The 13,321-nt window shown below is 48.4% G+C and overlaps 1 long non-coding RNA gene across 1 annotated transcript in view; it reads left to right on the plus strand.

The window, feature by feature from the left end:
- The window catches only part of LOC109515451 (uncharacterized), a 23,170-nt gene that overhangs the window by 5,148 nt on the left and 4,701 nt on the right, over positions 1-13,321 (plus strand). Inside the window, exon 2 of the long non-coding RNA XR_002168194.1 lies at positions 8,387-8,553. This is a non-coding gene — a long non-coding RNA (uncharacterized LOC109515451). The remainder of the gene's footprint in view (positions 1-8,386; positions 8,554-13,321) is intronic.

Raw genomic sequence — 13,321 nt, forward strand, 5'->3', positions numbered from 1 at the left:
CACACACGCACACTGCTGAGCTCATGGTGAGATGCAAGACAGGAAGAAAGAAAGTCACCAAAGTATGTGATAGCAAAATGGAGATTTGCAACATTGTGATGACATAAGTAAAAGTCAGAGCGAAGAAAGACATTGCAACTTTTGACCCTCCCGCTGTATTTCAAGTGACCCTCTGCGTGTCGACGCCCAAATTTGAAAAACTGTCGATCTCGAAAGAGAAGCTACGTATTATGTCTTCATGCAGAGGGAGCCCTCGCCCCTTTGCAGTTCTCTGTTCACAAATGGATTCATTTGTGGGTTTTGTTTTGTTTTGTTTGTTTTTTGTGGCATGTGCACCAAAGTGTGCGTCATTCAGTGCCACTACTCCCCCCGGGCTAATTGTTTCCGAATTTTCCAAGGGGGTGCTACTGAGTGATTTTTATGGTTGGTTCCTGACCGTAATTGCCGTGCATTAGGGTCAGTCAGTACCCACCCCCCGCCCCCCCACAAGGTCGCATTAGGTCCCTGCTTCAAATACACCCGTTTTCCCCGAGATACACAAAACCTGGATGTGCATTCCATTTGCTTTTGCAATGTCAAGTGTCCATAAGTCAGCCGCACCTGTTGCTTCCCATTTGTGGTCCATTTTGGCCACTTTTCTCTTCCTGTATAGCACGAACACGTAGAGGCCAACAAAAATACAGATCCGCACACACATGTTTCGTGAGAGGCTGTGTGTGTGTGTGCACACGCGTGTCGCATTTGATTTTTTTTTTTTTCTGCCGGCAACCTGCCCGACAAGTTCGAGCGAGGGTCTCGCGCTGCTGCCATTGCAGGCTGCATCTCACAATCACTCGGGGCTGATTGTTTCAGGGTGTGCTGCGCTCGCTGCGCACATGTCATTCCCGCGGCCTGCCAAGCTCAAGGCTGTTCTTTCCATCTCTGCTGCGCTTTTGGGGACGCGGCGAGTTTCTCACTCGTCCTTCGCGTATCACACGGCCGCGTTCGCCGTCCAACATCTTGCCATCGATCCCGCCTTCATTCCATGTCGGAGGAGCGGCCGGCCGGCCGGCCGGCCGCTCTCTTGGGATATTGTTGGTGTCCACTAGAAGGCAGTGTTAGCAACTCGAAACGGCGAAGGCGCTGGAGCGACCGTGCGCAGCTGTATAGCAGGCTGAGCGTGATGTGAGCGCTGGGTGGCGATGGGATCGTGCCCCAGTGAATCCAAAAATAGATCCTGGCGTGTTTGTTTTGAGCAAGAGCCTTTTCCCTCCAGAGAGGCTTTCGAATAAGCCGGGCCGCCACTGAGTGTTTGCAAGAACTTGTATGTTGACTTTCGATTGGGCAGGCCATTTTGACTTTCTTCTGTCCCGCCTTTTGTATCCATCCACCAAGTGTCATTGGGTGGCCACCACCCTTGCCACCCGCAAGGGGGAAATTTTTCATTTCTGTGGATTTTTCTGCCCATTGACACTCCGCCCCGCCCCCCCAAAGAAATATGAATTGCATATTGAAAGAGTAAAGATACAATCGATCGGAATGCAAAACATCGTGACGATTTATCGGTGAACCGTAATCTCGAGATGAAATCGAAAGAAAATTCCACATGCTGACAACTGGCCTGATTCGCAACCACCCTGACATGCAACCTCTCCGCTTTACAAACTGTGCATGGTGCACTAATTCGTGCAAAATGACTTGCCTTCATACTTCGGGATTTCCGTCCGATGGCTTTCTGTTCATGGCCTCCAAGTGTTTGTCTGATAGACCTTAACTTTGACTCCGACTTAACGATTGCATTGGCGAGACCACGGCGGGTTACGACGCAAACATTTACCGTTTGGGAACATAACTGTGTGCCTCGTCGTATTTGTGACACGCGAGGAACAGTCGCATTGGGACAAGTGCTGCGCGTCAGTTGTCGGTCAGGGATTCAGCGTACCGTACGAGGCTCATTTGACGTTGTGCCGCTTTCTTCGTGATGTCACCGTGGTTGCCCTCAAACGCCCCGCGGTCACCCTTCTGTGACATTCGTTTCTCGGAAACGGCGCTAATGTTCTTGGGTCTGTGTGAGTCATGATCCAAAAAGAGTCAGGAACTGAAAATAGAATCCCGGTGAACACTGATGAAACCGCCATCACTCACTCTTCCACATCATCAATTCCAAGGTACGACGTTAAATTAAAATGGCTAAATTTAGCCTGCAGTGTAGCAGGAGAGTTGATGAATGCTAAAACGCATCTGCTCTGATGAGCTAAAAGAAAAAGGCCAACAACTAACTATAGAAAGCAAGGTCCCCATAAAGATAAGACAACACACCTCGGCCTCACTCAAACATTGCGGCGTCATTTCTTTTATTCTCTTATTGTTTGCTCAGTACGTGGACAAATTCCAAAGATCCTCTTCATGCATTATTTGACTTTGAGGGAGTCCGAAGATTTAACGGCAGTTTATGGTACGGTCTCCAGAGAGTGATTGTACTGCATTCTATTTTTGGCAAGTACAACTCAGAAGCGAGTTCTGTGGACTCCTCGGCTGACCCTGCAATTTCCCAGATTCAGTCCACTCCAGAACTGGACCATTCCACTGCCAAAGTCTTGATAGAGCACAGAAATGCATACTTGGCCCTCGCTTGGAGCGAGACGGTGCCAGAAAGCAGCCGTTAAAACAATCGAGCTGGATCTCAGGTATTAGTTTGTGTTTCCAGTCATTCGATAGTTTCACTTATTGTTCTTGCGGCTCCAACCCGATACGAGGAGAGGTCAGTCCTCGCAGATGACATAAACCCGCAAGCCCGGGTGCCCAAAGTCCGGCCCTTCCGACTCCAGGTGACCGTTGGGTCACCCCGCCAGTTCAATTAGCTTCGATGTTGTGGCCGACAAGGGGTGGGAGCATTCGTTTTCTGTGATCATTGCGATTCCGATGTAAACACTTCTTGAATGAAATTATTTTGCTACTGTTGGGTCTCCAGAGTCCCACACGTCTGCATGTCATCAGTTTTTCACCACGTGATAAAATCTTCGTCTTATCTCGACGAGGAAATGCGTAGCCATAGATGCGCCAACATAGGAAGCCATCGAAGCGAATACCTCCATCCATCCATCCATTTTGGAATCGGCTTCTCCTCAGGAGGGTCGCGGGCGTGCCGGAGCCGATCGCAGCCGTCTTCGGGCAGTAGGCGGGGGGCACCCAGAGGCCTTTGCCCATCAGTCGCACACAAAGACGTAGATTTGACGATAAAGTTGTACTTGATACTTGAGACCAGGAATGTGCAGCTCCGGGCCTGGAAGGCCACCGTCCTGCCTGTTTTCCATCTCTCCCGGTTGCAACGCCTTGCCCATCAGTCGCAGACAAACACGTAGACCAGGAATGTCCAGCTCCGGGCCTGGAAGGCCACCGCCCTGCCTGTTTTCCATCTCTCCCGGTTGCAACACACCCGATTCAGACGAGCAGCTCATCAGCCAGCCCTGAAGCAGCATTAAAACGATCCTGATCATTTGAATCAGATATGTTGCTCCTGGGAGAGCTGGAAAACAGGCAGGACAGCGGCCCTAGAGGATCGATTTTGGACGGCCCTGACGCGGACCAACAACCTTTTGCACTCACAATCACACCTAGGCCCAGTTTACAGTGTTCCATTAGCCTGTTGCGCATGTTTGTGGAATGTGGGAGGAAACCGGAGTACCCGGAGAAAGCCCACGCAGGCACGGGGAGAACATGCATTCTGCACAGAGGAAGGCAGCAGCCGGAATCGAACCTTGGACCTCCGTCCTGTCAGTCGACCGCCGTGCCGCCTAATATGAGAATACTTCTCAGTGACAAATACAAAACCGATCGGATATCATGTAAGCCACTCCTCTTGGCTCCTCTCGGTAGCACAATGAATCCGCGTTCAGGTGCACTGCACCAATGTTCTGCGATGACAGGAACGCATCTGTGCTCCAACTCCAAAGGCAGCTTGACAGAGACGCCTTCACTGATGTCCTGTTTTATGTAAACAAGAGAAACGTGTCAGATACTCAAACGCTCTTTGCCCACATAAACAATCCCGGTATAAGCAAAATACAGCAAGGCGTTGTTATTGTGTCCCGTTCATCTGCAGAGACAGACCGCCGCGCTCCAGGAATCTTGTTTTGCTCCCAACGTTGGATGTCGAGCAAAGTGAAAAACTTGAGCAGACGCTGACGTGACAAGAGGAAACTTATTGAAAATCCGTAGTTGTGATCACACCCCCTCTACAGGGCGTAGACCGAGAAGGACGTCGATGCATGCGCACGTACTGGATATTGTATGACTATTTTTCACATCCGCAATATTGATGGATCAATGTTCTGCTGGGAAGCTGCGTTTCTTTTGTAAACCACTGGAAATCTTCATCAAGTGTATCACGTATCTGCCCGAGATATGAGTCATGGAAAACACTGATCTGAGTGTCAGCCTTGGAACTCGCGAAATCGCTTCTGACTGACAAGCTGTTCTAAAATTCATTACGAAAGGGATTTTGCGAGTCGTCTACGCAGTGACTGGCCAAAAATGAAAAACACGTCATACAAACCCAATTTAATGTCTCTGTGATGAAAAGGAGTTGATAACTCACCTGCTTTTTTTTTTTTTTTTTTTAAACACGTTTTGTATTGTGGTGTCGCCCAGTCGACGGTGTTTGCCACAGTAGCAGTGTCAACATACAGCATGGCCAAACTCCCTGGAGATTGTGAGCCGCCAGCTGGCAATTACCGTCAAACTCTCTGGATGTGACCAGGAGAGGACTTATCCGAGCGCTGGGATGGAAAGGCTACAGATTGAGATAAGACGGCTGTTAAAACTCCACTCGCGCGTTCGTCTTTTTATAGACTATTAATGTATGCTTGGCCGAAAGCGTTTCCAAAACATTTAAACGCGCACGCACGAGACGCTGGCGAGTGCGGTGGGATGGTTTTGCTTTGTAACCTGGTCCTTGGCCAAACATTGACACACTTCGTTGCAACAGCGAACCATGGGTTCTGTTAAATGGTGATGTATTTGGGCTTTGGCCTCCCTGCAGGCTTTTATTTCTTACAGTATCACTTGACCCCCCCCACCCCCAAACTTATTTTTACTCATGAATTGAGCCAGAAAATATTTTTTCCCAAGAAGGAAAAAAAACGTTTGGCACAGAATGGCAATTTAACGGTGCAAAAATTCAGACAAGGAATAATAATACGGCTATCCACACAACAAAGCCTCGGAACATCACTGCTCACTTTGAAAATGTAGGAGTTATATATATATATATATATATATATATATATATATATAAAAAATGGATATGTGTTCAGGGAATAGGCGGGAGGGACCGTGAACTGGTTGCCAGGCAATCGCAGGGCACACATAGACGAACAACCACCGACGATCACAATCACACCGAGGGATAATTTCGAGTGCTCCATTAACCTGCCATGCATGTTTTTGGAACGATGGAGGAAACCGGAGTACCCGGAGAAAAGCCACGGAGAACATGCAAACCCTACACAGGAAACCGAAGCCCGAATCGGACCTTGCACCTCTGCACTGTGAGGTGAACGTGCTAACCAGTCGATCGCCGTGCCACGTTTCGCCCCGCTATCAAAGGCACACAAATGGCTTTTGCCATTTCCCTACCACGCCAACAAACAACCGACTTTGTTGTCATTGGTGATTATCCTGTGGCCTGAGGTGTCTTCAGACCGAACTCACACCGACATTAGGGTCCAAAATGACCTTGAATGTGAAATGTGTTCAATATTTACGACCATAAATCCAACGTTTCCTGAGTCGGAGAAACATCCGTGTAACATATAAGGTAGCTTGTCAAATCAGGCCTTCAAAATAAAAGCGTGACATTAAAATAGCACTGATCACACACCCAAAACACAGATGATCAGAGCACACCAAAACTCGGCAAAGGTCAAACTTATATCTTCTCGAGTCGGGCTGTGACAGAAAAACGATTTTTTTTAAAGATTACAAAACAAACAAAAAAATCCTTCTACGTGCACCAAGCCGAACATGGTCAGAGCATGCCATGAAAGTTTATTGATCATTGCCATGAAAGAGGAGGCATAAGGGCATCGCCGCCAGCAGCTTTTATTTTGGAATTTTTCTCGACTCGGGGTTGTCAACGTCGGAAAGCAGCAATTGCAGTGGGGTCTGTTCTTTGTTTGTTCACGTACCGCAACGTTGGACTTCATATGAGCTTGAGGCCATGTCAAAGTGACCCCGTCAGCTGGAGGTCGTCACCAATCACTCCCTCCAATGCAAGTGTGGCTTCGTTTTGGGTTTACTTGCATTCCGATCTGCTCCTGCTTGTGTTTTTATTGGCTTCAGTGTGCCAAGGGAGAGCAAGAGATTTCTACGCCATCATCACACATACAAATATGCATTCAAGCTAAAAACATTTCAGCATATGTTCTGTAATTTACCACATGGCAACGAGGAGGTCGTTCCTATTTATTTTTTTTATATATTTCGAAATTACTGGTTGCGTCCCATCAACCGCAGCGGTGATTTTGCTGCAATATATTAAGGAAGGTTTTTCCTCTCAAAACCACTGCCAACTATAATGATGGGACATGTTTCGTTAAAAAAAAAACAAAAAAAAAAAAAAAAACCTGCGGGCTTTCAGCCGAGTGCTATTTTATGGTCGCTCAAATGTAAAAGAAAAAAACAACATTTGGCTGAGTTGTAAATCAGAAATTACACCCCGTTTGTTGGCCCAAGTGTATTTAGCAAACGACAGACATAAAACTTTGCCTCTGAATGCGAGGCCCTCTGGCTCTTTGATTAGAGAGCGGGTTTGAATTTTGACTTGGTCAAGGCTCTGGTCGTGACTGTAACGCGACGGGGAATCCTGAACGGGGCCGGGCGGACAGCGAAGCTTTTGCAGGCTATGTAATTACGCAGTAAATTATTCAGTGGCTCCAAACCATAACATGAAGGCATTCGTCTTGAAAACCAGCTCGCGAGGAAGCCTCGAGCAGTCAGGAAGGAGTCAGAGGAGGAAGACCTTCACATTTGGTGCACCTGAAAACGGTGTCTTGGTTTTGACGTCTTGAAGAAGATGTCACGCAAATCGAAGCTGTACGGACAGTCGCGAGATCGCAGCGAAGCGAAAATTGGAGCGGGACGGACGGGGAGATCTGCGAGTCTGATGTCTTTGGCTCTGACCTTGAATCTGCATAGGCAGATCCAATGAATGTGTTTGTGTGGGCAGATGGGAGCCAATGAATCTTGAAAGTTTAAGACAACACACAAGTGACCTTTGCTGAGTTCAGCATTTTTCTTGGTGAAAAAAAAACCAACAAATTTTCCTTTCATACGTGTAATAATTAACTGACGATGAACCCGTATCAGGTTTTGTGCAACTCACCGCTCGCAACTCCCTGCTCATTCTTCACAGGGGCAGTCAAAATCTGTCGGCTCATTAATTTTGCAAACTCAGCGTTTCGGGTCATCCAGTACAGAACGAAGAATTGATTTATTGTTATTTGCATTTGCAGTGATCCCCCAAAGCACATTGTTGGCACGCGTGCTTGTTAGAGGCGGGGGAATCGCAGTTGCCGCAGGTTGTGACAGGAGAGGGGGGTCGCTCTTGATTTGTAGCAAGGAGGGTCCCAAGCGGCAAGCGCGTGACTGCTGACCCTCGCATCGTATCACACCGCACTCAATTAAAAGGTGAAGCCCGAATGCAACCTGGCGCCTTTGGCCTCATGTGACATTTGACCTCACGAGGACGCTTGCTCCATCTCAATTATCGAACAAAGAGGCCCGTTCTGAGCCGGGCAACCTGTAGAACATCTGGTTTTTCCTAATCGCACGCTGGTCCGTGCGATCAGGGGTCCTCAAAATTTGAGGGTCTAAAAGACAAAAGGAAAAAAAACAAAAAAACGGTTCCATTGTTGTGATACGAAATTGGTTTCATTTCGAGGAGATCGGACTGATCTTTTGGTGACTCCGATAGCTAAAGAGAAGCCTGTGGGCTCTCGAGCCTTCTCTTGTTGGGTCCGGTCCTCAGGAACGCCCGCCTACTCGCGTAAATAAGAGCAGCGACCGTAGGAAAAATGTTTCGGCGTTGACTTGGGACCCGCACACTTTAGCATTTGGTTTAAGCCAAACTTAGCAATCCGAATTTGGGTCTGTTTTACTGCCGCTTCTCCCTGCGCCTCTCCACCTCCTAACTCGGCGCTGTGTCAATAAATTTGACTTGTCACTTCAACACGCTGGTCTTTTAGTGATTCCCAGCGTCAAATCGTCCACCCCGTACGCGTGGGCGACTCGGGTCATGTTCTTCCCTTTCAGGTGACTTCTCGGGCACCCAACGTACTCGCGGGCCCGAAAGAAAAATACACTCACTGTACTGATTTCTTTTGGATTTGGTTGCTTGTTGTTTCAGGCACACACAACCCAAACGTTTGAAGAAAGAAGATGTTCGACCGGAAAACGGATTGACGGGGATCACCCGCCCAGATGCTTCTTTGCTTGGATCAGAAATGTTGAAGCTTGAAGCAGCGTGAACTGTTGAAGACATCCATAAGCAACATGCTCGAGGACCTCTTCAAAGTGAGTACGCCTCACATCTTGAACGAAGGCCACGGTACGGGAAAGAGTTGAGTGGCGAGAGAAGGGCGTTTACTTTCACACGATCACAATGTCTTCAATTTGATGTTCTGTTCTGTATGTAACTCATTAGACTTTTGTCTATGTCAGTAAAATCTTCAATCAAAACCAAATATATGCATAACAGCCAGTCAAATTGAGGGCACATCCCATTTCTACTTGGCCATGACCGAGATCCTTCCTCGTGCTTTTCCGTTTATTTTTCCGAACATTGTGCACGTTGTGATATCGTTTCTCCCTTCACGCCCATCCTGCCACACCTACAAAATCGTGTCGCCCGCCGCGGTCGCTGTCTCGCTTGATGTCCGGCTAGCATCGAGCGTGATGTCATCCACGTAGAGGAGGTGGAAGACAATTGCTCCGCAAAAAAACGAGACGAAAGCTCCGGCATCTTTGTTGGTTTTGTCTGTTGCCGCTGTGGCTGCAGCGGTAGCATGCGCATGTTGTGCCGTGCGTCTCCAGTTACGCATGCGAGTCAAAGCACACGTCTCTCGTGACAAGCTTTGTTACACCTCAGGCACTGCAAAGTTGGCCAGCCGAACGAAGATGTGATGGGCCGCCGACAAAAGTGCTGACTCGCTCGTTTCTCTCCCTCCCGTCGTCGTTCAAGACAATTGCCATTTTTTTTCGCCCTCGATGAATTCCGATGTTGTGCTTTCAGTGTGCCACAAAAGACATTAGTGGTTTCTGGATTTCTTTGCACAAGATTTGTGGTTCCTTCAGCGGTCGCTTGATCGACTGGAACATCTGCCTACCCGAAAAGAACTGAAACCACAACAAAAGGCACAAAATAAATGTGAAAAAATGCTTTCGATCTACTCTGTCACTGTTGTAACCTCCATCCAAGCATCCATTTTCTCATCCGCTTCTCACGAGGGTCGCGGGCGTGCCGGAGCCTCTCCATGGGGTCTTTGGGGAGTAGGCGGGGGACACCACAGAACGGCTCGCAAGCCAATCGCAGGGCACACACAGACGAACGACCTATTCGCCCTCACACTCCGAGCTAGGGACAGTTCAGAGTGTCCCATTGACCTGCCATGCATGTTTTCGGAATGTGGGAGGACAACGGAGTGCCCGGAGAATAGCCGCTCGGGAACGGGGAGAATCTGCAATCTGCACAGAGGAATCGAACCCTGCAACTCCGCGCTGTGAGGCCGACGTGATAACCAGTCGACCGCCGCGCCGCCTCGTATGTCATGTCAGCCATTTCTCTTGGCTCCTTTCGGTAGCACAATGAACCCGCGTTCACGTTTTGCGACGACGTGAACGCATCCGCGCTCCAACCCCAAAGGCAGCTTGACAGAGACGCCTTCACTGATGTCCCGTTTTATGTCCACAAGAGAAACGTGTCAGATACTCAAACGCTCTTTCCCCCACATAAACAATCTCGCTCAGAGCAAAATACGGCAAGGCGTTGTTATTGTGTCCCGTTCATCTGCAGAGACAGACCGCCGCGCTCCAGGAATCTTGTTTTGCTCCCAACGTTGGATGTCGAGCAAAGTGAAAAACTTGAGCAGACGCTGACGCGACAAGAAGGCGTCGTAGGAAACGTATTGAAAATCTGCAGTTGCGATCACACCCCCTTTTCAACGCTCACGACAGGGCGTCGACCGAGGACATTAAATACGGCTAAATGACTGAAAATCTTTTGCCGGGAAGCCAGGTTTCTTCCGTAAGCCACCGGGCAGCTGACAATCATCTCCATTCCTTTGGCTTTCTGGGTCGCGTTAACGTTGTACGATTATTGTACAACTTCAGCTTGACATTTCTTCCAAAAATGATGCTACGATGAAATCTTAATCAAGAGTATCTGGGTGGGTATCTGTCAGCGATACCCACGGGAAGAAGAAGGTGCAAATTTCACGGGGGGGAAGGCCAGAACCTTTTTCTTTTTTTTTTTTGTCAAATGCTCTGTGGAGAACCGACTGCAGGACACTGAAAGTCCGGAGTCCAATGTGGCCTGTTTCTAAGCGCGAAAGCCAGAATGACATCATCGGCATGCCGGTATGCCATGTCTGCGAACAAGCGGCATATTTTGGCGGCTATGGGCATCGCTCTGCTAAAACCTTCCATGTGTTGTGAGGTTGGCCGGGCAATTCATCAAGCGAAATGATGCATGGGCAACTCCGAGTTCATGTCACACTGATGCTGATCTTCTCTGTCATCATCGGCCTGCATCAAAAGGGAACGACACGCTAAATTATTGCCTGCTGAATGGTCTGCTTGAGATCATCTTGATAAACAACAATTTCAGAATGCTTACGCGAGACCCTTCCTGAAACTCCCTCGCATGTTTTACTGTCACAAAATCATTTGTTGGCAGTCCGGCGACGTTTTTACGGGCTAATTTCTGGATGATGCGATGAGCCCCATCAAAGAACTTTACGAGAAAGATCCGAATGTAAGACAACGGTGTCACGCTCCTCACGGAGGGGCCTGCTGATCACTCCCGCTGTTTTTTTTTTTTTTTTTTTTTTTCCAACACCATTGCCGCGTGGTTCGCATTGATCCAATTATACGCGTTCACACCTGGGAGTCACGCAGTAAAACCGCCGCGCACAGCGATTTCAGTGCAGCATCTGGAGGTTAACGAGACCCCAACAAAACATCCCAGCAGGTTCTTATAAAATGGTGATTGTGCACTTACTTCACTGCGCTTGCACTTGGAGCTCCGATTTCTCGCCACGGAGTGCCAAGATACGTCATCGGAGCCGATGTGAGAAGAAATCAAGGAGAAGATTTCAGTGATAAGGTTTCTGACTCTCCGGACTAAAAGGCCAACATCTGGAATGATGATCTGTCCAAGTTCTTGATCTTAAAAAGAGCAAGTCACAACCTGAGCAAGGTTGTGACTCATCTGCTCCCAACTCGCCTCTTTCTGGGCAGATTGACCTCAATCAAATGGATATTGAAGCTCTGGGCTTTTCTTTGGGTCTCTTTTCAATCCGGGTTACAGCAGTCATATTCCGAGGGAGAGGAATCCCGAGTCCTTGCAACTCCAACGACTGAGCAACGTCAAACGTCTTCATGTATGGGGTTCAACGCAAATGAACTATTTTTGCTGGGGGAGGTGAACAAAAAAAAAACAACGAGATGTGGTTACAAGCTCTCTTTTTTTCCGCTGGACTACCACCTGCTAAATCAAGGAGTTAATGCCTACGTTTTCGCCACAGGAATCGGAAAGGTTGATGCCACATCGACGACAGGCGTCAAAGTCAAGGCCTGGGGGGACAGATCCGGCCGGCCGCATCATTTTACGTGGCCACCGAAAGCAAATCATGTCGGATCCTCGCTCAAATCTGGACTGAAATCTCAAATGGTCACGTAATAAATAACGTTCAGATTTTGCGATCATTCTGCTACCACGTTTACACTCACTTCAACAATAGCTGAGCACACAACATACAAATTGCAGTTTTTAAAGATGCGTCGCGAGGAAGCAGCGACAGCGCCGACGAAGGCTGAAGTGACAGCTGAAACTGTTGACCGCGAACAACTAACTCCCTGTGGTGCAGATCATGCGCCGCCGTAGGTTAAGGTGACCTGAAAGTGAAACTGATAGGATGCTAGAGTGCAGTGTACATTAACCCAAAAATATATCACGTCAATAACACGCACGCAAACACATAAACCCCCCCCCCCGCCCCACCAATTTCTCAGTACCCACCTCGCGAACGACTTGGGACCAGTCCGCTGGCTATCGGTCGATCGCGATGGACGTACTGGGCACCCCCTGTTGTCAACAGTATGACGTCGTTTAGCATTAGTGTCCGCACTTCCAAAAAAAAAAAAAAGAAAGGGCCGAGAGTTGAACGTCAGCTTTTGTTGAAATGTGAGCTTCCAAGGCCTACATTCTTTGCACTCAAACAACACTTAAAAGGCCAAGAGAAAGTCAGGGTGATTCATCGGTTGACAGTGAGGAGATGTGCGTCAAAAAGGCCCGCTTGACATTTATGTTCACCGCACAGCAAATGACAGTGGGGTCATTAAGGCGCCTCTGCTGTGTTTTTTTTTTTTTCAACACGTAAAAGGCCAAGAGAAAGTCAGGGTGATTCATCGGTTGACAGTGAGGAGATGTGCGTCAAAAAGGCCCGCTTGACATTTATGTTCACCGCACAGCAAATGACAGTGGGGTCATTAAGGCGCCTCTGCTGTGTTTTTTTTTTTTTTTCTCTCTTCCGAAACTACAACACAAAAGATGACTGAACCCGATGTTCTCAAGTGGAGAAGAGCAGACCGAGGCGGCTGACCGCAACCCACACAAAGCATTCGAAATGCCAGAACAATGCACTCGGGTTTTTGTGTGGGACCGACGGTGTGGCAATGTGCAACCAACTGGCAGGAAATTAACGAGCTTTCACCGAGGACGCGGTTGAAGGGCGAAAAGCTTCGGGACAGCAGGAGAAAAAAACAAGAGTCCGTTCCTGTGAACGGACCTGACCGCTGCGAACTGGAGACCATTTACAGTTCACACCGTGGCCCGAAGGCTGGCGCTCATTTGACTCGAGCGTCAAGCGGAAGTCCGTTTCGTATGTGGGCACAAAGTCAATTTCTCGCTCCTGTTTGTTACTTGTCAACATTCATGGTCAATGGCAGGGGTCCCCAACCGCCCGGTCTGCGGACCGGTACCGGTTCTCGGCCCATTTGGGACAATGAGGCTTCATTGACAGCGCACAATTCAAGTGACATCATTCCGATTTATTTTTTTTTT

This window comes from Hippocampus comes, unplaced genomic scaffold (assembly GCF_001891065.2).
Source record: "Hippocampus comes isolate QL1 unplaced genomic scaffold, H_comes_QL1_v1.1 scaffold173, whole genome shotgun sequence".
Taxonomy (NCBI): Eukaryota; Metazoa; Chordata; class Actinopteri; order Syngnathiformes; family Syngnathidae; genus Hippocampus; species Hippocampus comes.